A 25154-nucleotide genomic window follows, 5' to 3' on the forward strand; every position below is an offset into this window, starting at 1 on the left:
TAGAAGCGGATTGGCCTTGCCTCTTACGTGTTCGCTGTTTAGAGCTTCGAGAGCATAACAACACGTGCCTCTTGTGGGGAGTTGTGTTATTATCTGCATTTAAGTCTAGAAGCGGGACCCATGACGGGGAAAGATAAAATAGCCTGCAACAGCGCCAACGCAGATGGATCAGTTCACATCGGGCTCATCATCAGCCCGAACCACTGAGGGGGAGCCCAGGCCAAAGACTTTGCCCACTGGAGATTTATCCCCATTCTCCAGGCAATTCAATCATCTCAAGCAGCAGTGGAGACAAAAATTGGAGAGGACAGCGTGGACGGGGCCGTAGTTCTACGCAATACAACGGCTCGGCTGACTGAGGCGGCAACCAGGATTGCCACTGTAGAGGACGACATGCAAACCTTCAAGATTCAGGAGTCCAAACTCCTTGTACGAACCTCTGAACTGCACCAGAGGGCGAAGACGGTGAAAACAGCTCTTGGCCCAAAAATGTATGAATAATCGCCCCCCAAAAAAATATGGCGCCCCGGCCGTTGGTCCCCTTCCTGGAGAAATGGTTCACTTCAAGGATGCGGTCTGATTGCCTCTCTCAATGGTTCGCTAACAAGCGAGTACACCACACCCTGATGGCCAGGCCTCCTCCTGGCTCATTACCATAACCTGTGATACTTAGGTCTTTCAACTATTGAAACAGAGATGGGGATCTACGTTGTGGAGAATCCAAAGTTCTTTTGTTACCCAACCATACCTGGGAGATACAGCAACAGCACAGGGCCTATACAGAGGTAAAACAGGACAGAAGCTGCGGGCAATGGAGGTGCCATGCTGCCTGCTCTTCCCAGCTAGACTCACAGTGATCTACGCAGACAAAATGCATTTTTTCAACAATCCTACAATGGCCTGGACTTGGCTCATGGAGTAGCGCCTGTTGGCCTCCTTTGATCATAACTCCTGTAGGGGCGGTGGGGCAGCGGGAATGGATCCCCCATCGGTGCACCCCAAACCCCAGAGGAAACGTACTCGCTCCCTGAGGAGGAGGTTCCGCCAGAAGTCGAGGTCGAGGTCCCCTTCGCCTCAGTCCTGTAATGGAGGCCCTGGGTCAAGCGGAGGGGCAATGGAAAACACTGAACAGAACACAGCCGAGGGGACGTTGCAGGGGGAGCCTTCCCCTGACCAGGTTGAGGCCTCTAACGACACAGACTTATCCCGGAGCCCAGTGCTGTGATAGGCTGACACAAAAGAATCTGGAAACCGCGAGTATTTCAATGACTGTATGAGCTTGTATTTTACTTAAATGTATTAAATGTTGACTATTCACAATCCTATCTAATGAAGGGGTCTGCCGCTGCTCATTAATTTAGAAGTTATGATTTTTCGATATAGATGTTTTATAGTGGTGGCAGATGCTTCTGGGGGGAAGTATGGAGTGGTGGGGAGTTGGGGGGTAGGCAACCATATACTTTGACATGCTCTAGTTGCTGTTTTGCATTGCATTTTATAGTTTTTCCCTTTTATTTTCCCCTCTGCGAATCTAAGCTCACACCTCAGTAGGCAAGGCACTCTTGTAGTCACTCAGGGTACAACCCCAGCTTCCCTAAACCAATCCTTAGAAGGGAGGGAGGGGGAGGAACCCCAGTGGCAACAATCTATGTTCTATACAAAGATATATGGGAGGTCCCTTACAAGCAATCTCCTGGAATATTAATGGCCTCTTAGATAAAATAAAGCGCACTGCGGTCCTAGCCTTTGCACATCATCATCGCCCTGATGTGCTGCTGCTCCAGGAGACCTCACCTTCTGGGAGAACACTGTCTTTCACAGGGTCTACCACGTTGGCTTTGTCTGGGGATCGAGAGGGATAGCCATACTTCTACATCGATCTTTCCCAATGGTGGTCACCCAGGTACAGAAAGACAAACATGGGCACTCCCTGGCCCTCATGGGGTCTGTAGAGGGGCACATGCTCAATCTGATAAGTATTTACGCCCCTCTCGGCCCTCCGCATATGTTTGAACAACTCAGCTAAATTACTCCCGACCATACTTCAAGGGATCACCCTCCTAGGCGGGTACTTTAATTCAGTCACAGATACCAGATTGAACATCTCAAATTCGGCTTCAGCTCATAGGAACACCACAGCCAACATTCTGGCGAGCTGGTTGACCTCACTGGGGCTCCACGATGCCTGGCGGACGTGGCACCCACAGCATCGCCAATATACCCACACATCAGCGGCACATTACGCTCATTCTAGGATAGATCTCCTTCTCCTTCCGGCATGGGACTGCTGTCACCACGCCCACATAGAGATCCTACTTCGGGGCATCTCTGTTCATGCCCCACTACAGTGTATTATTGTCTCCACAGGAGAGGGGACTCAAACCTATGTGGTGATTGAATGCATGGTACCTGCAACGGAAAGCGTGTGTCCACCACCTACAGAAAGTAATCCAGGACTATTTTGAACTCAATGAGGGCTTGGTAGCTTCAAGGGGCACCCTTTGGGAGGCTAGTGAGGCTGTCATCTGAGGGGTGGAAAGGGGTTACATATGCACTCAAGAACAGAAGTGCTCTATACACATCACTCAGCTGGAGGCTCATGACATCCGACTCAAAGCTTCCCTGAAACTACACCCAGCAGGCCTAGGAGCCCACCAACTGTCGTTAATACATGAAGAAATCTGGGATTAATCAATGGAAGCCATTAAACAGTTTTGGCGAGCATCGACAGCCCGGGTTTATAAATGGGGAGATAAGAATGGGAAACTACTTTACTGGTTGGTCTTCCACCATCATTAATCTATAATAATATTCCCTGAAATAATGAACACACAGGGAGATACAGTAACCAAAGTATGGGAGGTTGTGAAAGTATTAGCTGATTACTATAGTGGGCAGTATGGCGAGGGATCGACTGTTGACCTGAATTACGCACCTCAATTTTTGGCAGATGTGCCTCTTCCCATGCTACCTAAAATAGAGGCAGAAATCCCGGATGAGCACATCTCGAGTGCAGAAATCACGGAAGCAATCTCATCACTAGCCTCAGGAAAGACGCTGGTCATCGTATATTTTACAAGACAAGGTCCCAGCCAGTGAACCTACCCTCGGGATATGCGACCGGAGGGTAGGTTCACTCTAGGTTCACTAGCTAGGACCTGGTTTTGTAAAATATACGATGACGGTATACGGTATGCATAATTCCATGGAGCATCATCCCCATTGTAGGATGCCACTCACTCATTTAGTTTGTTATGTGCTCTGCTTCTTAGTAAGTAGATATTTCTCCATACACTATGACATTACTTCTGTAACAACGTGATGTAGAGTAGGAGTCTTTAGTTGTGTTGGTCCTGATGAAATGCAATTAGATCTATAGGGACTGGTTAGGCGTGAAACATGTTGACCCAGGGTTTTGATAGAGGGTAATTCCCTTGTCACACACTTCTTTTCTTTGATGGTTGTGTGTTGGGACATTATTTCCATTTCACTCCTGTGTTTTCCTTTTGTTTTCCTTTTTACTCTTGACCGAGACCCCAGTCTACCCAATAAACTGTAGGCTGTTTGAGGGTTTCGAGCCAATTTTATCTTTTTTCTTTAGCTCCTCTCAGGACGAAGGTTTAGAGTCTTTTCCACGTCTACACTATCACGGCACACATCATTGTTGAAGATCTCTGGTGAAGAGCCCCGTAGAGTGGCCCGTCAGATATTGCAGCGCCAGCCTGATGAGGAGCAGACCCTATGATGAAGCATGACATCCACTGCATGTGTGAGGGTTTTTGCTTCTATTTTTGTATGTGCCTAGTGGAGTTACGTTCTCCTCTTTTATTTTGGAACAGTGTACCTGTTTGACTTACATCTCAGCTTGGAGACATATGGGTGGATACATCCATGAGGCCCTTTCCAGATCTACAGGCTACCTACCAACTTTTCAGCACTCAATTTTATAAATATTTGCAACTCTGCCACCCTCTCGCTGCATAATTATCCCATCAGGGCTCTATCCACAAATACAGTCCGCTGGAGGCCAAATTGCTTATGGGGGCCATAGGGAAGGGCAGTGTGTCGCAAGTGTATAAAATGTTGATAAATCACGTACCAGGTCATTTGACTCGCATCAGAACTCAATGGGGACAATGGTTGGGCCCCTTTAAGGAAGAGGACTGGCGAGACGCCCTCATGGCACCAAGAGTGATCATCATGTCATCTAGATTACGACTGATACAGTTGTATTTCTTGCACTGTCCTATCTCTTGCCAAATAGACTATATAAGGCTGGGGTCCGTTCCGATTCTAATTGCCCTAGATGTTTGGCAACAACCGCAGACTTTTATTACCTGATATGGTGATATGGACGTGTCCACACAATGTACGGTATTGGACCAGGATTTTACATGAGCTCACAGATATAATGGGATGGGTAGTCCTGATGTCCCCATTGTTGGTCTTTTTGGTGGTAATGGAAGAAGTAGATGGTACAGGATCAGAACGCATCTTTATAGGGGCGGACCTGATGGTAGCGAGGAGAGACATTGCAGCTAGTTGGAATTCTCCGAGTCTACCATCCCTCTCGAAATAGAGATGTGGAGTGGACTTGTGCATGCGACAAGAGAGAGCAGTGTATGAAGCTCGAGGGTGTCCCCATAAACACGCAGAGGTATAGGGAAAATGGCTGGGCCAGCTACCATAAGCACTTCTGGGGCTCAAATGTTATCAGGAAACTTTGTAAATGCACCGGTGGTTTTGAAATGATTTTGGATGCTAATGTTAGCATACAAGAGTGTAGACCCAAACGGAGGGATTAGTGTGGGGGATTATTGTGCTTTTCCTTTTGTACACTTTGTTCAAAACTCAATAACAATTGTTTATCAAAAAAACTGTTGTGGTTTGAATGAGCATTGAGTATGTAACAGAACCCATATGTATGGTGTTTGTTAGAATAAGGGTAGCATGAAAACTGATCCTACACTGGAGCGTCTGGCTCTTTCACAATATTAACCTGCGTGGGGAGGTTGAAAGCTTCAAGAAGGATGCAGGGTGGTGAGAACGGCGCAGCTCTGGTGCCAGATGCTTTGATGAGAGTATGATGCAAGCTGTTGAGAAGTAGTATGTTATGAAAGTCACACATTACTTAATCTCAGTAGGGAGCACATACCCCAATCCTGCCTCCTCCCCACCCCCATGATGCCTGTCCCCCCACCAAGGTTCCCAATGTCCCCAAGGGCCCAGGCTCCTCTACCCACAGTCCTTTCCGCACCACCTTCTCACCTCCCAAAATCCCTTATTTTTCCAATCAATAGATGTACCGATCCTCATGTGCAGCAGGACATCCTGAGCAGCCAGCGTCTCAAGGGCCTAGGTACAAGGAAAAAATCCACCCCTCAACACCCTGGCTGCTGTTTGTATTATATTATAAGAATACAGCATTAACCAGGGTTCAGTGGGCCACTCAGGCCTCTGTGACCCGGTGCCACTGCACCTGCTGCACCAATGGAAGCTTCACTCCCCCCCCCCCCACCCCGCACACACAAACACAAACGTTCAAACAGCTCAACACTTCACTGTCGGGGATTAAGACCCTCTCCACTGCCACAGGATTCCACATCGCTCCCCCAAAACTGCTCGCCTTTCCCCCCAGCTGCTATGGCCGGCTAGTTTTATGCGTGTTAGAGGTTTACTTTAAGAAATTAGTTAATTTTCACGCACAGGTAATGTATTGCTGTTAGGCAGGCTGTGTGCTCTGTAGACAAATAAAGTGGTCTACCTTTATTAGCGCTTTTGAATCGCGCGGAGGAACAGCTACAGTAAAACCCTCTCTTTGCCAAAAAAGTGCTTAAACTGGCCCTCGTTAAGGAACGCGCTGAAGAAAAGATGGGACCAGATGCAAAATGGAAATGTCAAATTCACCCCAAATGTAATCTACAGCTGTTGGGGCCCTCAAACGTAGCATCTTTCACAAAGAAAGAGAGAAACGAGTGCGGCGCAGCTTTAGAAAGAAGACAGGGAGTTAGAATCTGTGTGACTCCATTTGCAGATAATCCAGGGGCAGCGTTTCTTGCAGCTATCCCAGCTATCCACTCCTCCAAGGTTGAGAAAAGGTGCAGCAAACGAGCAAACAACGCGCAGTAACAAGGCCATCGCTTCAAAAGCGCGCGGCTGCTCTCGGGCCAGCGTGCGCCATGCACTTCCGGGGCAGAGGTCGGCGAGCCACTGGAGGCTCGAGCCAGCGGCCTGGCTCCGACTCAGCACGAGGCCCCTTCGTACCCTCAAGCCCACAATAAGCTTTCTTGTGACTTCTCTCTGCCACCCACGCTCGAACTGCATGCACAAGAATTTAAGAGAAGGCATTGACCTTTTATATAAAACAGGACAGAGATACACATTCAGTGGCTGAATTGAACATAGTAAAATCAGAAAAACAGGGATCAATCCCAGCTTGACCAAAATTTGTGATCTCCTGTAAATACGTTTAGTGTGTTTGTTATACTATAATGTTCCATTTATAATGAGAATTTCTGCCTTCTACAGGGTTCACATCACAACTGGCTTGCTGCTTAGTTCACTAATGGCATTATTGGCATAGTTGGGGACAAGTATTCTTCTAAATTCAAATTATTCCTTCTGATAAATGCCTTTGAATGCAGTGATTTAATCTGATGTGCTAATATGAAACATTGCTGCATGTTAAATAAATACACTTTTTTTTAATTGTTAAGAAACTTTCTCATATCCATACTAGATGCTTGTTGCACAAATTACATGGAAAGCATTTTTATGACTTGGCTTGTCTGTCTCTGTGCATTTGTTGTCTCTCCCACCTCTGATGCTGTCAACATATGTCCTCATCTTCAATGTCTCCCCAAAACGTTTGCCTGTAACCAAAGAGGATTCACCAAGAATTCATTTCATAGGAAACTGAAAAGCGTTTGGGGACACATAAAAGATTTGCATCACACTCATATGTGTGTCAGGGGAATAGCTTCCACTGGTGCAGCAGGTGCGGTAGCACCGGGACACAGGAGTCTGGGGGATCCATTTAACCATGATTGTTGCTATCTTTACCAATTCAGACAGCAACTGAGGCCATTCCTTGCCCTAGGGCCAATGACACTGGCTATGCTATTGATGTATAGAGTTTTTCTTTTCTATGTATATAACCCCAGTTTATAGTACTATACCCTCTCCTGTTGTCCATTGAAGGCAACGCTCCCTTTATAGGCCTTTGTTTTTAATGGGAAAAATAGTCAGACAATGTTTTGAGTACCACTGATTCGGACAAAGGGAGAACACAGTGGTACAGACAACAATTCCTTATCATTAGCATCATCAGAGAACATTCAGAAAGGCTGCTGTTCGGAATAAGTCACTCTGGGCACTGAGCATTGCACCAACCTTTTGCAAGGGGAACTGGGTGGTGACTAAGAGATCATGTCACACATGGACTCCTCTGCTCATTCCTGGAGCCGGTCAGGTCTGGGTCTTCCTGGATGCCCCGGGAAGAGAGTTGATGGTCTCAGGTACTGGTACTAGGAAAGGCTTTAGTTATTATCAATAGTAGTCATGAGACCCCAGAGCCTTAGAAGGTGTGCACCTCGTCTTTCTCTTCAAGGTAGAAGGGATATGTGCACCTTCATCTGTTCACTTCAACAGAAAAAAAGGATCCCCTGGTGCATGAGATAGGAAACTCTAAATCTAATTCTTCACGTTCTAGCACTTAGTGACACTCAAAGCGACTTTATTTCCAGCATTTCAACTTCTGTGATAAATGTAGGAATCCTATAACTAGCCAAGTGTTTTCTAAGGAACTAATTTAAGGATGGGGCCCACAGTTGATTGCATCCACTCTCCCTTCCTTTGAGGATTTTGCCCTGAAGTTAGCTCTGATTTCAGTCTCTGGCATCTCCCGGTAGCTCCCCATCTAAGCAACCACTGATGCACCACTTCCCTTGATCTTCCGCAGTGCCCCTGACTGCAGCAGGGAGTAGGGGAGGCCCTACAAACGGTTCCTTCACCATTGTACTGATGGAGCATTACCACTCAACCACTTTGCTCAAGTCCGCTGGATTGTTGTTCTGTTATTGTTGTTCTGTTGTGGGAGGTGAGTTGCAATAATCCAGTAGTACCAGTAATGGGGGATCCCTTTCGATCCATGAGGAGAGGGAGAGTTTATTTCAGTGGTGTCTGTGACCCTTTGAGGAATTACTTCAGACTAGTCCCTCATTAGCTCCATACAGGCATTTATTAAATCTACACAGGTTAGAGTTTTCCAGGGGACAAGTAAGTTATGGCAGAGTCTTTAAGCTTCAACTCAAGTGGTACTAAATTCCATCAGCCCAAAAATGCCCTTTTGGTGTAAGGAAAGTATTCAAGATCCCAAAAGTCCACTTTGGGTTTGCACTATTCCTGAGCCTCAGGCACCAATCCCACTTCTTCAAGGTTGCCTTTCAACCTTGCATGGCTCAGTCAATGGACCTCGGTCCTGACCCGGGGACGGATTGCTATTATACCATCACCCTCACACAGCTCAGCAAACACATTTCCTCCCTGAACTGCAGAACCTCAAACTGAACACTCCCTGCCCCCCACATGCACAGATACAGTTCATTGAATGCAACTCAATTGTGAGAGTAGAATCCTCTTTTATTGCAGAACCAACATCCAACATGGATCTCTGCCATGGTACATGCGTGCTTGCTTGCAGCAGGCCCCCCCATTCTAGTGCTGACATTCCCAGAGACTCCTCATTCAATGCACCTCATCTTACCAAGACACACACCTGCTGCTCTTCAATGGTAATACTGACACTCACAGACACAGGGCAGTCCATGTACCTTGGTCCAAAAAGCCAGCATCACTTGATTCTTCCAGCAATTACACCTTCAGCGATATCTCAGCAAGCGCACCTCAATCACTGCCAGAATAAGACAGCCCTGGAGTTTCACAAAATTCTACCAATGCTCAACCATGATGCTCAACCTCCACAGTCTATTCCAGTAATAATGAGCACACAAATCTGTCAATGCATCTCACTCCTGGCCTACAGCACCCTTTTCTCTTCCAGTGTTCCCATTGACTCTCCTAAAGCACCCCCAGGCTGACTTCCAAAAGACGCTACGTATTAGTGCTGGGATTCTCACTCACTACTTCATGTTTGAAAGCCTTGATTCATCTCTACCAACCAGTCCAATAATTAACTTCACAACCCTCATAACTGTCTCTGCCTTTCAGTCCTGGTTCTACCTCACACAGCTCCATTAAAGTACCCCATCCTAGACCAATGTCTTAGCGGAGGAGCAGCTCCACGGTGCCCCTCAGCACAGCACCAGGCCTGAGTAAGTTCTGAAGCCCCCCCATGTTCTTTGCAGGGGGGGAGGGGGGCCTCCAGTTTCGTTACGCCACTCGCTGTGGTAGATGGTTGGTCGTACAACGAGACCCCTATGGAGACAACCACACAAATAACTCACAAACTGCAGGCAACATTATTAGTGTTTTATAGCTCACTAATCACCCCTTAAGGTATCCAGGCACTCTGTAGCAGGTGTGTGAGGCCAGCCTTGCCCATGACAATGGAGACAACATGGGTGCCTATTAGCAGCAATAGTCAAAATGTGCAGAAAAACATGTGAAAATCAGTGGTAATATATTTAAGTTTCCTGGGGAAAGGATGTATGATAAAATTATTATTTCTCAGACCAACGTGATGCAAGTAACGAGTAAAGCACTCCCTCCTTCCCCGTAAACAAGTTGATGTTTGAGTCTTTGCCTTCCTCCTCACCTCTCTCTATGGCCGCGCTGTCTGAGTCTTGATTTCAAAGACTCCTTCCTCCATATATATATCCCCTACACATGCTGCTCAGCAGTATGTACAGACCCAACCTGAAGTTTATGGTAACTGAAGGAGGAAAGGCCAGGCCTAGAGTTAATACATCCAGTATGTATCTCCACCCCAGTTATTGACCATGAAGAGTTTCCTGGCCCGGAATCGGGAATTACACGCATCACTCTGAATTATCGGCTTCATCTTCACCAGATGAGATTCCTGATTTCCGGGCCCCTCTCTGCCCACAATTTACTCCTGGGTTGAGCAGAAGGAAAATGTGTGTGGAAAAGCATTTGGGGGGCATATTTATACTCTGTTTGCACAGGATTTGCATCATTTTTTTGACGCAAATACGGCGCAAACTTAACTCTATATTTATATTTTGACGCTAGACCCGTCTAGCGTCAAAATATTGGAGTTAATGTCATTTTTTGCTTGCGGAAAACTACCTTGCGTCAATGAGATGCAAAATAGGCGTTCCTGGGCAAAAAATGACTCTAAGACCTTTCCACCTTATTTTTCCTCCCGTGCAGAAATCACGCACGGTAGGAGGAGGGTCCTAAAGAATGGGGCGAAGCCTGTTTAGCACCATTATTTACCGCCTGGGTCAGGGCAGGCTTTATGGGACCTGTGGGCTCATTTACATGGTCAGAGACCATGGAAGCAGTCCACAGGTGCCCTTCCCTGCCCCCAGGGACACCCACACCCACACCTGGAGGACACCTAAGGATGGGGGGACCCATCCCAGGTAAGTCCAGGTAAGTTTTAATAATTTTTTTTAAAGTGCCATGGGGGCCTAACTTGCCCCCCTTACATGGCACTGTGCCCAATGGCCATGCCCAGGGGACATAAGCCCTCTGGGCATGGCCATTGGGCAGGGGGGAGTTTGTTTACATCCTCCCATTGAAATTGATTATTGTTGTCAAATAGGGAAGGGCTGCTCGAGTGAGGTTCCAATTGGAAAAATGGATAGAGCTAAATTAGCAGAAGAACTCTTTGGGAATTTAGAAAGAGGCTGCACTATTCCAGTAACAATAGCCAGTGTAAATCGCTCACGTAATGATGGTTTGAAAGGTAAGTTCACAAAACTAGAAAGACTGAAAAGGAATGAATTATCGAAGTGGTGGGATGGAGCTATATTGAAGCAATACTTAAAGTTAAATCGTATTCCACGGGGATTAAGCTCCCAGATATTCCCAACCTACGATGATCTTGACACTGATTTGCTAACTTTGTGGGACAAAGAGCTGACATCTAGCTCTTTGAGATTAATGGACATTTTAATTACTAATTCGGAGAGAAAGGTCTCCATATTACAAACAGAGATTGCTACTCTTGAGAGTGAGATTAAAGAATTGAATCTTCCAGAAGCTACTGAAAACAACTATAAGATTATGGAGGAAATATTACTAAAATTTCAGGAGGAGGTCACACAAAGAAAGGCCAGGAAGATTAAAAGGGATGAAAGATACTATCAGACTGGCAGAGTCTTCACTTTTGCTAGAAAGTATGATCACTTGGTTCAGGCTAACCCTACCAGGCAAGGATCACTTGCCTCTATCTCTTCCGGTTCCACTTCCCTTAGTGCACCGGTCTCTAGTGAGTGTGACACTGAAGGTGGACTGGGTACATCCTTACAACATCAACCTGACAGTAGAAGTTTTTTTTTTACAGGAGCTTTTAAGGATCAAGCAGAGCAATCGGGAACAAAGCAGAAAAAGATTGAACATAGGAAGACTAGAAGGGGAAGGAGAGGGAGAATGCTCAGCAGAGAAGGTGGGCATGAAAACGAGATCCTGGGACAAACGAGTGTGAATGTGGGTAATGAACAAACCATCAATATTGTTAACCTGTCAGATATGGATCTTTCAATGGCAATGAAGTCACTCCTGGAGAAGGGTTTGAATTTTTGTCCCACTAGTTGTGGTGATATATGTAGATCTAAGATTGACCTATTCAAATATGTTCGGATATTGAAATTGAAAAAAATATTTTAAATTGAATCCTATAGAAACTCAGAGGACGGATTGTCCTATACAAGGTTTGGAATTAAGTGCATTAACCATTAAAGATGTTTTTGATACTGCCACACTGCTATCCATTTCCGAACACGAGGAGGTTTCCATTATTTTTTCACAGGTATTGGAGGATTTGGACAATACACATGACGTTAGTGTCAGTAGTGGTCTTAAAAGAAAGTCAAAATGGGTTCCTAGATCCTTTGGTGATAAGAGTTTGGACACCTTTTATGATTTAATCTGTAGGGACCTAGATCTACATAAATCCCGAGTTAGATTCCACAATGACACTTTCAACTTGAAGCGGGGAGAACAACAGGCACTTAGGGAGCTTCAACAGAATGACAAAATCAGAATTCAGCAGGCGGACATGGGCGGGAATGTTGTGATCATGAATAGAGTAGACTATGAGAGTGAAATTCAGTCACAATAGAGTGTTATTCAATGTTATGAGAAGATCACGTCTAACCCAATATTTGGGTTATCCAATACAATTCAGAAGAAACTAAAGATCTGACATCAGTCAAATTTGTTGAGTAAGGAAGAATATTTATATCTCATGGTGGACCGACCCAGATTCCCATGCCTATATACCTTACCAAAAATCAATAAGAAATTACACTTCCCACTGGGCAGACCTATTGTTTCAGGTATTGCGGGACCCACTGAGAAATCATCAGAATATGTGGATCTATTCTTGCAACCAATTGTTCATAATCTACCATCATACATCAAGGACACAACAAGTATTCTAAGCAATGTGGAGTGGGATACAAATATGTTGTTGGTCACTTTGGATGTAATATCATTGTACACGTGTACAGGACATGATGTGGGTCTGCAAGCAGTAGAGTGTTTTCTTAATAGAAAATCTGCAAGTCTGTGGGAACATACTAGGATGTTATTGGATATTATCAATCTAATCCTTAATACTTTTTTCCACTTTAAAAAGGATTGGTACAGACAAAACAGGGGGTGGCTATAGGCTCCAGATTTTCCCCTTCTTATGCAAACCTATTCATGGGTCTGTTTGAGGAGAGGTGGGTCTGGGGTCTGGGTGCCGCCCCCTGGCAGACATATATACTGTATTGGGGAGGTATATTGATGATTGTATTATGATTTGGACTGGCAGTGTGAATCAATTGACTGAATTTCTTGAATTTCTTAATTCCAATACTATGAATGTAAGATTTACACACCACTACAGTATCAAACTTATTGAATTTTTGGATGTTGAATTGTTTATTGAGAACAACAGAGTACACAGCAGATTATTTAAAAAATCAACAGCATGTAACTCTATTTTACACGCAGAGTGCACATCCGAGACATCAAGTTACGTCAATACCTTATGGTGAAATTATAGGAGCGCAACGTAACTGTAGCAAGAACGAAGAGTTTGATGAATGTATTGAAGAGATGGGAAAACGTTTTGAACAGAGAGGTTACCAAAAGCACATTATAAGGAAAGCGCAGAATAGAGTAAGACATATTCCCAGGAGGGCTACACTTAGGCCCAGGGAACATTCTGCTCAAAAACAGGTAGAAGAGAAGGAGAAGGTGAGACTTGTCACACACTACACGGGCACTTCCCAGCTGCTAAGAAAGTGTGTTCACAAGTATTGGTACGTTTTACAGCAGGATGAAGCATTGAGGGATCTCATTACTAACAAACCGGAGTTTACATATCGTAAAGTTAGATCCTTGAAAAGTATTCTTAGCCCTAGTTTTCCAACATTAAATAGGAGCATTGATTGGTTGTCAGCCCACAGGATGGGTTTTTTCAGGTGTGGTCATTGTGGATTGTGCAGATGGGCCTGTCACGGCAGGAAATAATTTTCTAACAGTATTGGTGAGACCTTTATGATCAGATCAATCATAAATTGCAACACCTCTTATGTGGTTTACATTATTTGTTGTAAATGTAATCGCCTCTATGTGGGAAGTAAAATCCGCCCGCTTAGAGTGAGGACTGGGGAACACGCAAGAGCATTACTACAACAAGATATCAGGTATCCGTTGGTGGCACACATAATGACATGTGAGCTACAGGGCACACATAGGAGTTTTGAGTTTTTTGGATGTGAACATGTATTAAGAGATCCCAGAGGGGACAATAGAGAATTGGCCCTACTTAGGAGGGAGGCAATGTGGGTATTACGCCTCAGAGCAGTGAAAGAAGGTCTGAATACGGACCGTGAATTGGAATATTTTTTTGGGGAACACATTTAATTGTGCAATTTATATTTTCTGAATTATGTGAAGTTGGTTTCTAATCTAGGATCAAGATATATAATATATGCATTTACCTTAAAGTACACACATTTGAAATGTTTTTTGTTGTTGATTTACATATGTGTTCTTCTCTTTAACTAATACTTATTATTTATTACACACAACTATCAGTTTGATGATGCCAATTGTCATACTGTTTTTGTCATTGATGTATTTACCATCAACTATATTTGTTGAATGTTCATATTGATACAATAAGGAAACTTATTATTCTTAGAGGTCGTGGGGTTATACAAGCTATCTTAGCCAATGAACTCATAATTTGGGAATCAGTACTATATTTTTATATACACAAGATCATCAAATCATCAAAGAGCAAAAAGTTATCACATATGAAGGAGGATATCAATACGGGTATCACATTACGATACAAAATATTTTCCTAAGCTTTGATCTTTTATTTAAGGGCACTCGTAACCAAATTTCCATTTACTCTCCTTTTCTTTGTCTTCGCATCTATAATCCATACTAATCATTGATCTCTAAAATGACAATGCCACACTCTCTAATATGGCAATGCCGCACCACGCGATTTTGGGCTGATTATAAACCTGAACAGCCCGTCATCTCTTTTGATGGATTCTCCACTTTAGGACATTTCCGGGTCTCATTTTATTGGATGGAGAACATGTAACTTTACTGTCCTTCTTTGTTGTCAGCTAAGGATTGGGAAAGGGCACGGAAAGAAGGCTGTGGGGCTTTGAGTAGAACTGCAGTTAGTCCGTTCTTTATTTTTTAACCAGTATTCAAATGGGGCACTTCCGGTCGCAGTACGGGTAGCATACACGAGACCGGATTGCACGCTTGGATCTCCGTGCCGGTACAGTGGCACATCGGTGAAAAATACTGATTCAGGTGGGTTACCTGGCTAAGTTAGTTTAATGTATATGTAATACTAACGCTGCTATGACTGTGCCTGGTATATACACCATTGTTACAGCACAGCGTACTCTAGTAGTATTCAGGGGCCGGTTTGCAATTGAATATTTGATTTGATTTATTACCTAACAGAACAATGTGGAGTTAAAGAACTTTGGCCCTCGACAAAACAAACCGTATGAAATGATATAGTTGATTTGATTGGTTCCTTGACACAGGTGCCTTCCAGGTACTAGTTACACTTATTACACGTAGCACAATGTTGATATTTGTAATGCATGGACACTGTGGACACTGGTACAATATAATTGGGATATCGATGTTTGTGATATGTACGGACTAACATTCTCATTTTATAATAGCCGGTTGTTTTTCTGCACGGATTGTGGTTCAAATTAGTTAGGTTTCACTTGGAGCTTGTGGTTTGGAGGCAATCAGTGTCTTTTGGTACACATGACTGGAGGTGATTTTTATTGTTATGGGGTCTACTTTTGGACACGTAGTTAACTTCAAGACTGGTCTTTCAGACTATTCTTTGTGGTTACCTATCCCACTCTTTTCACTATGAAGGGTGTAATACTATCTTTTTGATATTTGATGATCACTGGTTACTTATGTAATCTATATTGATAAAATTTCAGCCCTGATGAAGTCGAAGGGGTGGTCCCTGGACGAAACACGTGTTGGCTGTGGGGTCAATATGGAACAGAGAAGCACATGATTGGAGGCAAAACCACTTGCTGTGGTGTCAATATGGAATAGAGAAACACATGATTGGAGGCAAAATCACTGATTGATTTGTTGGATCTAATTCAATTGTATCCATGTGATGGAAGCACAAAACATGGGACAGAGACATTAAACTTCAAAAACTTTGAACCAAGCTGAAATCTATTGACGCCTCTTCAATTCTGGATTATTCCTTGTTTCACTTCTTTTTCTTTTTATGCTGGATACCATTTGAAAACAACTTTTGGAGTAATTGTAATGACATTAATTAGTATACTGATATTTATCAGTGGTATAAGTCCATGATAGTAACGAGTGGCTCTTTGTTGTCCATTGGGCAGGGGGGCATGACTCCTATCTTTACTAAGACAGGAGTCATGTCCATGGGGGTTGTGCGTCAAAAAATGATGCTAGTCAGGTTAGAGTCATTTTTCTGACTCTAACCTGACTAGCGTCATTCTTTGGCGCACAACCTCCTGTTTCACCTACGCCTTCCCCATCCGGGTAGCGTCATTTATTTTTACGCTAACCGGGCATTAGCACCAGCTAGAGTCATTCCTTAAATATGACGCCCGGCTGGTGTCCAGGAATGGCGGTAGCAGGTTTACGTCAAAAAGTATAAATCAGGGCCTTGGTTTTTAAAGCTTGGGAACTGGTACCTGTAGAGAAGCTGTTGCTTCACACGAATCAGAATGGACCCCTACGTGTCCTGATGTTGGGGTATCAGTGCCCTCGCCTACCATTATTCAACCCCCCCCCCCTCTGTTTGCTTGTACATTTAACAACGCACATGCTTGCTGCATTCTGTCGTGGAATTATGCAATTCTGCGGGCACAGTGTCTTCTGCACAGTTATGGATTTGCCATATTTGCCACACAATCCAATGTCTACTGCATAATTTGCAGATAGCACCAAACAAATAGTAGCTGGCTCAAAGGAATCAAAAATTGCTAATGTGTGCTGCCGGCCAATGGAAAGCCCTTCACAAGGGTAGACTGGTCACCTTTCTATTGTCTACTGCAAAACTGTTACTAATGAAGTGAAACCTTTGTGCAGACAGCGCTAACGTGTAAAAAAGGCTAAATAATGCAGTAATACAGTCACAAAGTCTGGCACAATGGGGTATACAATTTGCCTTTTCTTGTCACATAATTTAGTGAACCCTGCTGAATATTTTGGTCCACCCCTGTCATACAATTCCAGTGGCCTTGGATATAGTTGATAGGTGGTAGCAGGTGCCTTCCCTGCAGACACTCACTTTACAGGTGCATCAGGGCAAAAAATCAGGGCAAAAGATTAATTTTACAGATAGTTCTATGCAAGTCAAGCAATAATATGCTCACTGCTCAAGCCTAGAAGAGCTGCTATATATTGTTTGCCTTGATGAGTGTAGTGTCACTAGTCTACATAAATCAGTCAGACATAGCCTACATAAATCTGTGCCAGTGTGATTCTGCCTCAGGACCCAGGTCATTCCTTCTACCTGATGTTTCTCTACACTTTCCCTGTGCTCAAAAATTCAGGCAGAAATAGAAAATCAGCAAGTAATTTCCAAAATTTCAAAAAAAACGGCAGCCATTTTTCAAAGTGTCCGAAAGATGTAGGAAACTGAAAAAGTTTATAAGAACTAAGAAATCTGCATTTTCTGCAAAAAAAATGTGTGTCGCAGATTTGGCCTGTATTCGCTCATTTCTCTGTTCGGAGCCTATAAAAACGTAGATAAATTAATGCAGCTGCTTTCAATCTCAGATGAAATACACCATCTCATGTTCCAGATAGGGCCAGAATCAGACGTTAACCACAGTTACCAGAAAAAGCAGGTACGAACTGAGTGGGGGATGATGTATGCATTGGGATGTAGTGTTCTTTAAAGGGATGAGTCCTCATCTCTTTTTTAAACTCCAGCTGCGTTGGGGCCTTCCTGATGTTTACCAGGATGTTGTTGCAGATCCTGGGTGCATAGATGGAAAAGGCCTGCTGCCTTGTGTTTTTTTCTTTTTTCACGCTTCTTAGTCTGCAGCCTGATGTGTCCTGGCTGCGGGTGTGCAGAGATCCATCAAAGATGGAGAGCTTGTCAGCAAGGTAAGCAGGGGTGCTGGCTCTCCGCGACTACAGAATAGTGAAGAAGCTTGGAGTCAGATAAAGTGAATCAACCACCCGCAAAGCTGTTGGATAAAAAAAATGCTAAAAAGAAGAGGGAAACAGCATGTCGCGGAACTTGGAGAACTGAATCGATCGATCCCTTCCCACAGCTTGTCCGGATCTTTGTTTTAGAGGCCAAATATGATTTTTGTGTTGTATTCGCTTGCAATTCATTTTGTCGTTACTTTTCTCATTACTTTTCTCATTACTTTTCTCATTATTTTTCTTAATACTTTTCCCATTAATTTTCCCACAGCTTAAAAGCTGGAGGGAATCTGGTACGAAAGAAACAGGGATTCCCTTTCTGTTGTGATAAGGGTGCCCCCCACCTACGCCAGGTGGTGAGTCAATAAAGTGGGTAGAATGTAGAGGGAAAGAACCAATCTGCATGACTGTGTATATACTTTATAGAGTTTCATTCAGAAAGTGTGCACTCGTTCTCCGGGACAGTTACCTTATATTTAAAAAAATGCAAAGTCAACACAGGGCTTTATCTCAGGACAGAATGAATCGTGACGTAGGGTGCCCATTTGCCATAGAGGCAAATTCTGGACAGGGTCTGTAAAAATTCAGTGCAAAGGGTCAAACATCAGGGCAAAAAATCAAGACAAAAGATTAATTTTACAGGTAGTTCTGTGTAAGTCAAGCAATAATATAACAGTAAATAAACAATCTCCAGCCCCTTCCACATAGCCTCAATTGTCCACGTACTCCCCCATTTCCTGCCTGCCCACCCTCTCTTGTCAGCTCCCCACCCCAGCCCCTCCTGCTTACTATGCTTTGTCAGATTTCTGACCTAGTCCCTCCCACCCACCCTCTGTTGTCAGTTTCCTGCCCCTACCACTCCTGTCCACCCTCTTGTGTCAGCCTGGCGTCCCGCATAAATGGTCAGCTTGTCACCCCCTACCCTCCCCCTCACCCTCTATTGCCAGCTTGAGACCACAGCCACCTCTGCCCACCCCAGGATGTCAGTTTGCATCCCCAACCCCTTCCACCCACCCTCTGCTGTCAGCTTGCTGCCACAGTCCCTGCCGTTCATCCTCTGTTGTCAGATAGCTGCCCCAAAACATGCGCCCGTGCTCCATTGTCAGTATCCCCCCTCATTCCTTTCAGTTTACCCTCTATTGTCAGCTTGCTGCCCCATCGACTCCAACTCCCACCTCCCACCTGTTGTCAGCTTCCTACCTCAGCCCCTCATGCTCACCCTCTTTTATCCGTTCGTCTCCCCAGCCCCTTCCATCCGCCCTTCATTGTTTGTGTGCCTCCCCACTATCTCTTGAGAGTCCGGTCCCCAACCCACATTCCTCTTTACCTCCCTCCCTCTGTGTTGATTCACCCGCCAGCACATTCCCCGTTTGCTTTTTTTAAAAATGCTGGATGCATTTCTTTTTAATTCTTTTTAGCTATGTTGCATATCAGCTACTCTGCTGTAGAGCATGGCTACAACTCATTGCTGAGCCCTGAAGCCTATAGATCTCGTAGGTGAGACCTATTGGTTTTGCCAATGCTTGTTTTCTTTTAGGAAGTCAAGGGTTAAACATCCCAGTGGAGGAGAAGGTAGAGATAGCCTTTCTAATGCAAATGTGATCATCTCGCTGCTAATAGCCTATCATTAACCCTGCTTGTAAAAACAAAGGGCTTGTTTCCCACAGCAATGTAATCGGCAGCAGCTGAATTAGCTCCAAGAAACACTAAAAGGGAAAAACAATGTGCTGGCACCCCTCTTGCTACCCCATTCACGGCTAGAGGTTGGGGTAAAATTACAGAGAAGAGGTATCCGCAATGGACTACTCTTGTCTTCAAGGGCATGGCACATAACTTCAGGACGGTCTATGGAAAATGCGGTGATCACTCACTTGTGACATTAGGAGTCATTTATAGCAAGGTGCCCTGGTCATCACAAGGCTATTGAGAATTGTTTTTCTGCCTCATAAGCAGAACATCTGATGTGTTCACTAGGTTTTTGCGGCTTAATGAAGAACATTAGTGAAGTGACCACCTCTGCTCTATCCACTTTCCACAATGTCTGTTGGCCTGGAGTTAGAATAGTAAATCTGACACCTTGCCCAACCATTTTTCACATGTGTGCACTTTCCACCATGTTTGTTGTATTGTAATTTCAAAGATCAATCTAGCCCCTCAGGTAGGCCCTTTCTCTAATGCTTTTTGGACTTGAGATAGAATGGTATGTTTGTTCCTTGTGGTGTCCCAATTTGGGCAGGGGCACCACCAAATCTGATTTCAGAGTATTTTGGAAAGCTGCAGGGAGTGCTGCAGACCACTAGAGAATATTTTAAAGTAACCAAATGTTTCTTGCGGCCTATAGAAGGTGACCCCTGGAAATGTTGATGATGTTTTTAATTATTCCCAGAACTGGAACTTTTGTTCTTGAGCTGAGAATTGTAAGTACCACTTGTGTCTGCTCGTATGGGTCATTATGTGGCCTGTGGAGTGTAAAAGAAAAACGCACATTTAATGTGTATTGTATAAAAATGGTTTAAAACGTTTATTGACACATTGCAATGCTTGCTATTTATAATAAATGTCTTTGAATATGGTTTTGGATCTTATTAGTTTTAATATTGAATCCTTACATGTGATTATTGTTTTATTAAGGTTGTGATTTTTTGGCCCAGCCAATAGGATTGCCTTTATATACTGATGTGGTGACCTCATGGGAATGTTAAAGGTAAAAGTGAAGGTATACTTAGGTTCTTATAACATCTTGCTCAGAAACTCAGAAATTCACTGAAAGAAACAAAGGTTAAAGTGACATTATAGTATGGTCTGGTAACATAGGTTACTTTACATAAAAAGACCTTAGAAATTCACTGAAAAAAGAAAGCTTAAAGTGACGTTATAGTCAGGTTAACATTTCAGTTAAAAATACCATCTTAAACCAAAACAAACACCGAAACTCACCAGTTATAGATTACTGAGCTAAGTATGTCTTGTGCCCCCACCGTGCACTGATTATGACCTCACATATTACATCACTCATGACATGTTCAATTACATCATTGATGACATCACCGATGGCATCTCAAATAAAACATTGATAGCATCACTCATGCTGTGGCAGTAGATGGGTAGATACTGATATTTACCAATATGGTTTCAAAGTTTAAGATTATTTCATTCCATTTGTATACCAGAGCTGTTCATTTACTAAACTTGTCTCTTAAAATGATCAATAGCGAGCAGTCAAGTCTTACTCCTGAAGGTGGAAAGTAATTAAAACTCAAATATAGTATGAATTGTAATCACCCAAAAACTCAATCTCGAGCCGTCTTATATCTTGTTATATGGCCTGAATTGGGGGATGAGGATTTAGAATGAAATCCAAAATTTTCCCTTTTCAACTTATAGTCTTCCTGCTTCCCAATCCGATGTTTTCAAAAGCACTATTGTGTCTCCTCATGCACAAAGTGTCTCTGCATGCACATCGCGTGTCTACACGTTCAGTGTGTCACAACATGCACAAAATGTTTGTCAAGGGACAAGGTAAATTTGGCCACCCTACTTGGGCCTCACAGAACTAGACCATGGCAGCGAGATCCAGAGAAGGGGTGCCCTCCACTGGGATCCCCAGTGCTGGGTCATATCTGTGAGACTCAGGTAAAGGGATTGTCCTCCCTGGGCCCTGCATTGCTTGACCACAGATGTGAGGCCTGGTGGAAAGCCTGCCCCTCTGTACGTCACAGCGCTGGATCTGGTGGCAGGGCCGGGGCTGTGGAACCCCTTCATCTGGGCTTACCATGTTAGACTATTGTTGCAAGGACTGTGAAAGAGAGTTCCTTCCCTGAGTCTTGCAGCACTAGGCAGTGGGTGCGAGACCTCAGGAGTGTTGGCCCCCAACAAGGCATTATAGCTGTGGTGTAGCACTGAGAGGCCTAGTGGTGGGTGCCCCTTCTTCTGTGCTCATTACAATTGCCTCACACCACTGAACCATTATTATGGGGGTCCATGCCAGGGGCATAGCCATCATTAGTGCAGCAGGTGTAGTAGCACCAAACTCCATTTGTATTATGTGCCCAAAGTACCTGAATCATGCCTGTATTTTACTGTACAGACTATGGATGACAGTTTGGGGATATTTTTACTTTGTAGAAGGGCCCATAGCACCAATGCTGTGTTACATGCCACTCTTCCATGGGCATCACAACAAATGATCCAGCACTGCAATGCGCAGAAGAGAGCCTCCCTATCCCAGGGGCTTACAGCCATGGTTGGGCATTGAATGAGGGAAGATCCATCCATGGGATTTTCAATATTGGACCATGTTTCTAAACAGTATAGAACTGGGTCTCTCTCAGGGGTGTAGCTACCAATTGCAACAGGTGCAGCCCAGGGCTCAGGGATGTTAGCGGCGCAATGCACCCAATTTATTGCTGTGTTCTACTTCCCAGCATCATTTACTTGCATCACAGGCAATAGCATCATTACTATGCCACTGTCCCCTCTCCCATGCACCTTGCAGGCATGATCCAGAGCTGCAAGGCCCTTGATAAGCTTATCATCTCCTGGGGCTTGCTGCTGTGGTCAATTGCTGCAAGGCACAATGGACGGAGCCTCCTGCCCTGGGTGTCACAGCTCAGGACCAAGGCTGAGAGACCCAGGGGAAGAGGACTCCCTGAGAGACATAGCTGTCGATAGTATAGCAAGTGCAGGGGCACCGTAGCCCAGTGAGGTTATAGGCTCATTGTACCCAAATTTTAATATTAAGTCAGTCACAAGGGACAGTCACAGGAGGAACAATTTACATTGCTTACATGTGGTCCCACTACACAATTGATATACCACAAGGCTACTAGATCACCTAGGCCACTAGGTTGTATGTTGATGCTTTTTCTTGGAGTGTTTTTTATCAGTAAACAGTTCTTCTGATTTAGATATGCTTAAATGAAAAACAGATATTTATGATTCTTCTAAATTGTATCCTTGATCCCTTAGTAACCCCTCTTTAGCCCCAATCTCTAACCATTCCTACCTCCTAAAAGCTCCTCACCACCCTAAACTGCACAAATCCTGATCACTAGGGGCCAGATGTATGAAAAGTTTTTACACTCGCAAACGGTGCGAATCGCAAAAATCGGCCTTTTGCGAGTTCAAAAACGTGGTCTGCGATACACGAAAGGCATTTGCAGACCAAAACGAAGAAATCGTAATTTTTGCGATTTTTTTGCGTTGCGAGCTGGTTTAGCGAGTCACATTTTGCGATTCCGTATTTCCAGTAGGAAATTGTGAGGCGCAAAATGCGATTCGCAAAATCCAAGTCGTAAATAGATGCATCAAAAAATCGCAAATTGCAATTTTTCGCAGAATTGCATTTTGCACATACAAAATACCACTAAGTGAAACCAGGTGGCAACCAGGTGCAACCTATATAAAGAGGCCCAGAATGCCTCAGACACTTTTCCACAATGGCTGCACTCTACGTCATGGCGAGGAGGATGAGGATCTTGGCAGGTATGAGGAGAGGGAGGAGGAGACAGGAGCGCATTTTCAGAGTGCGCATTACACTTTTTGACCAGACAGAGGAGGAAATATTTGAGAGGTATAGGTTGAACTCCGCCATGATACTTGACCTGATAGCTGAGCTACAACCCACTTCTCAGCGCAGAACACTAAGGACTCACAGCATACCCAACCATGTGCAGGTATTATGCTCCCTACACCTACTTGCCTCAGGGAGCTATCAAGGGGTCATAGCAGCAGCTTGAGGGGTTTCACAGAGAACCCTCTCCAGATGTTTTAATTCTTTCATCAACGCCATACTGAGCAAACTCCAACAGTACATCAGATTCCCCCACACCCCACAGGAAATACAGCAGACAAAAATAGAGTTTTACTAGATAGCACAGTTCCCCCATATCCTAGGTGCCATAGATGGCACACATGTGGCAATCTGTCCACCATCAGCCACAGAGTATGTGTACCAAAACCGTAAATACCAACATTCCATGAATATTCAGGTGATATGCAATGCCTCCTATATCATAACTGATCTCGTGGCCAGGTACCTAGGGAGCACACATGATTCGTACATCTTTCGCCACAGCGGCATTCACACAAGACTGCTAGCTGGGGAGTTTGGTGAAGGATATCTGCTAGGTATTTACCCTCTGTACACTGGTGCATTTATGCAGTAGTGACGTCTGATGGCTCACTTACTCATTGTACCCTCTTTTCCTTTCAGGAGACAGTGCCTACGCATTGCGCACCTACATGATGACGTCCTACCTCAATCCCACAACACCAGCAGAACGGAGATACAATGCAGCACACAGGGCAACCTGCAACGTGGTGGAGTGCACATTTGGCCTGCTGAAGAGTCGCTTCCGTTGCCTCCACAAAAGTGGAGGGGCACTACAGTACAGTCCAGAGACCACATGTAGAATAGTGGCTACTTGTGCAATCTTGCACAATATAGCTACAACCAAGGGCATACCTATAGAAATCAGTGACACTGAATCAGATGAGGATGACGATCCCATACCACCTCTACAGCCAGCAGACAGGACCAGTGCAGCAGAGGGAAGGCAAAGGCGTGCCGACATCACACACAACCATTTCAGACGTGAGTATGAATGACACAAATCCACTGACAACTGAACCTGTAGTGATATATATTTATTACCTTACGTCAGGTAATGTATGAATGAGAAATAAATGAAACAGGTGATGTGACAAACGCAAATAAATTAATGACCAGAGTCATGCACTATTCCCTCATAGTGGCAACAGCAGTGTAATGGCAGCACGAGTCACTTTTTTCTCCCACGCACACCACTCAGGTGCCCAGTTAAGTCACTGGCACCTCTATTGTCACCTTCAGTGGCAGTGCTGTGCCTGGCACTGCGCCGTCTGGTGTCTGCTGCTGGTACGGCAACACTGCTGAGGCTTGAACTGTCCTCAGTGTCCCCCAAGGCTACCTCACTTGGAGTGGCAGATCTTTGTTCAATTATGTGTTCTATCACATTTGTGATGTGAACTAGTCCCTGGACAACATCCCTGCTGCTATGTGCAGCCTCCACTTGCACCGCCACTGCGTGACGGGCGATCAATGCAGTGGAATTAGCCATCCTGTTTGAGGACCTGCAGTAGCTGCCAAACATTGTCCGGAATCTGTGCTCCTGTCTGCGCCAGCTAACCCTCTCATGGCGCAGCTCCTGGCAGAGGTCACGGACAGCACTTGTTAGGTCCCTGGTGTCCTCTAAATCCTGCAACTGTCCCTCACGCAGCTGTACTATGTTGCCATTGAGTGCGTC

General features: G+C 44.5%; 1 long non-coding RNA gene across 1 annotated transcript in view; it reads left to right on the forward strand.

Annotated features, from left to right (window-relative positions):
• LOC138247207 (uncharacterized) overlaps positions 1-24458 on the forward strand; it is a 301890-nt gene extending 277432 nt beyond the window's left edge. Inside the window, exon 3 of the long non-coding RNA XR_011194363.1 lies at positions 24083-24458. This is a non-coding gene — a long non-coding RNA (uncharacterized lncRNA). The remainder of the gene's footprint in view (positions 1-24082) is intronic.
• The last annotated feature ends 696 nt before the right edge of the window (positions 24459-25154 follow it).

This window comes from Pleurodeles waltl, chromosome 7, assembly GCF_031143425.1.
Source record: "Pleurodeles waltl isolate 20211129_DDA chromosome 7, aPleWal1.hap1.20221129, whole genome shotgun sequence".
Taxonomy (NCBI): Eukaryota; Metazoa; Chordata; class Amphibia; order Caudata; family Salamandridae; genus Pleurodeles; species Pleurodeles waltl.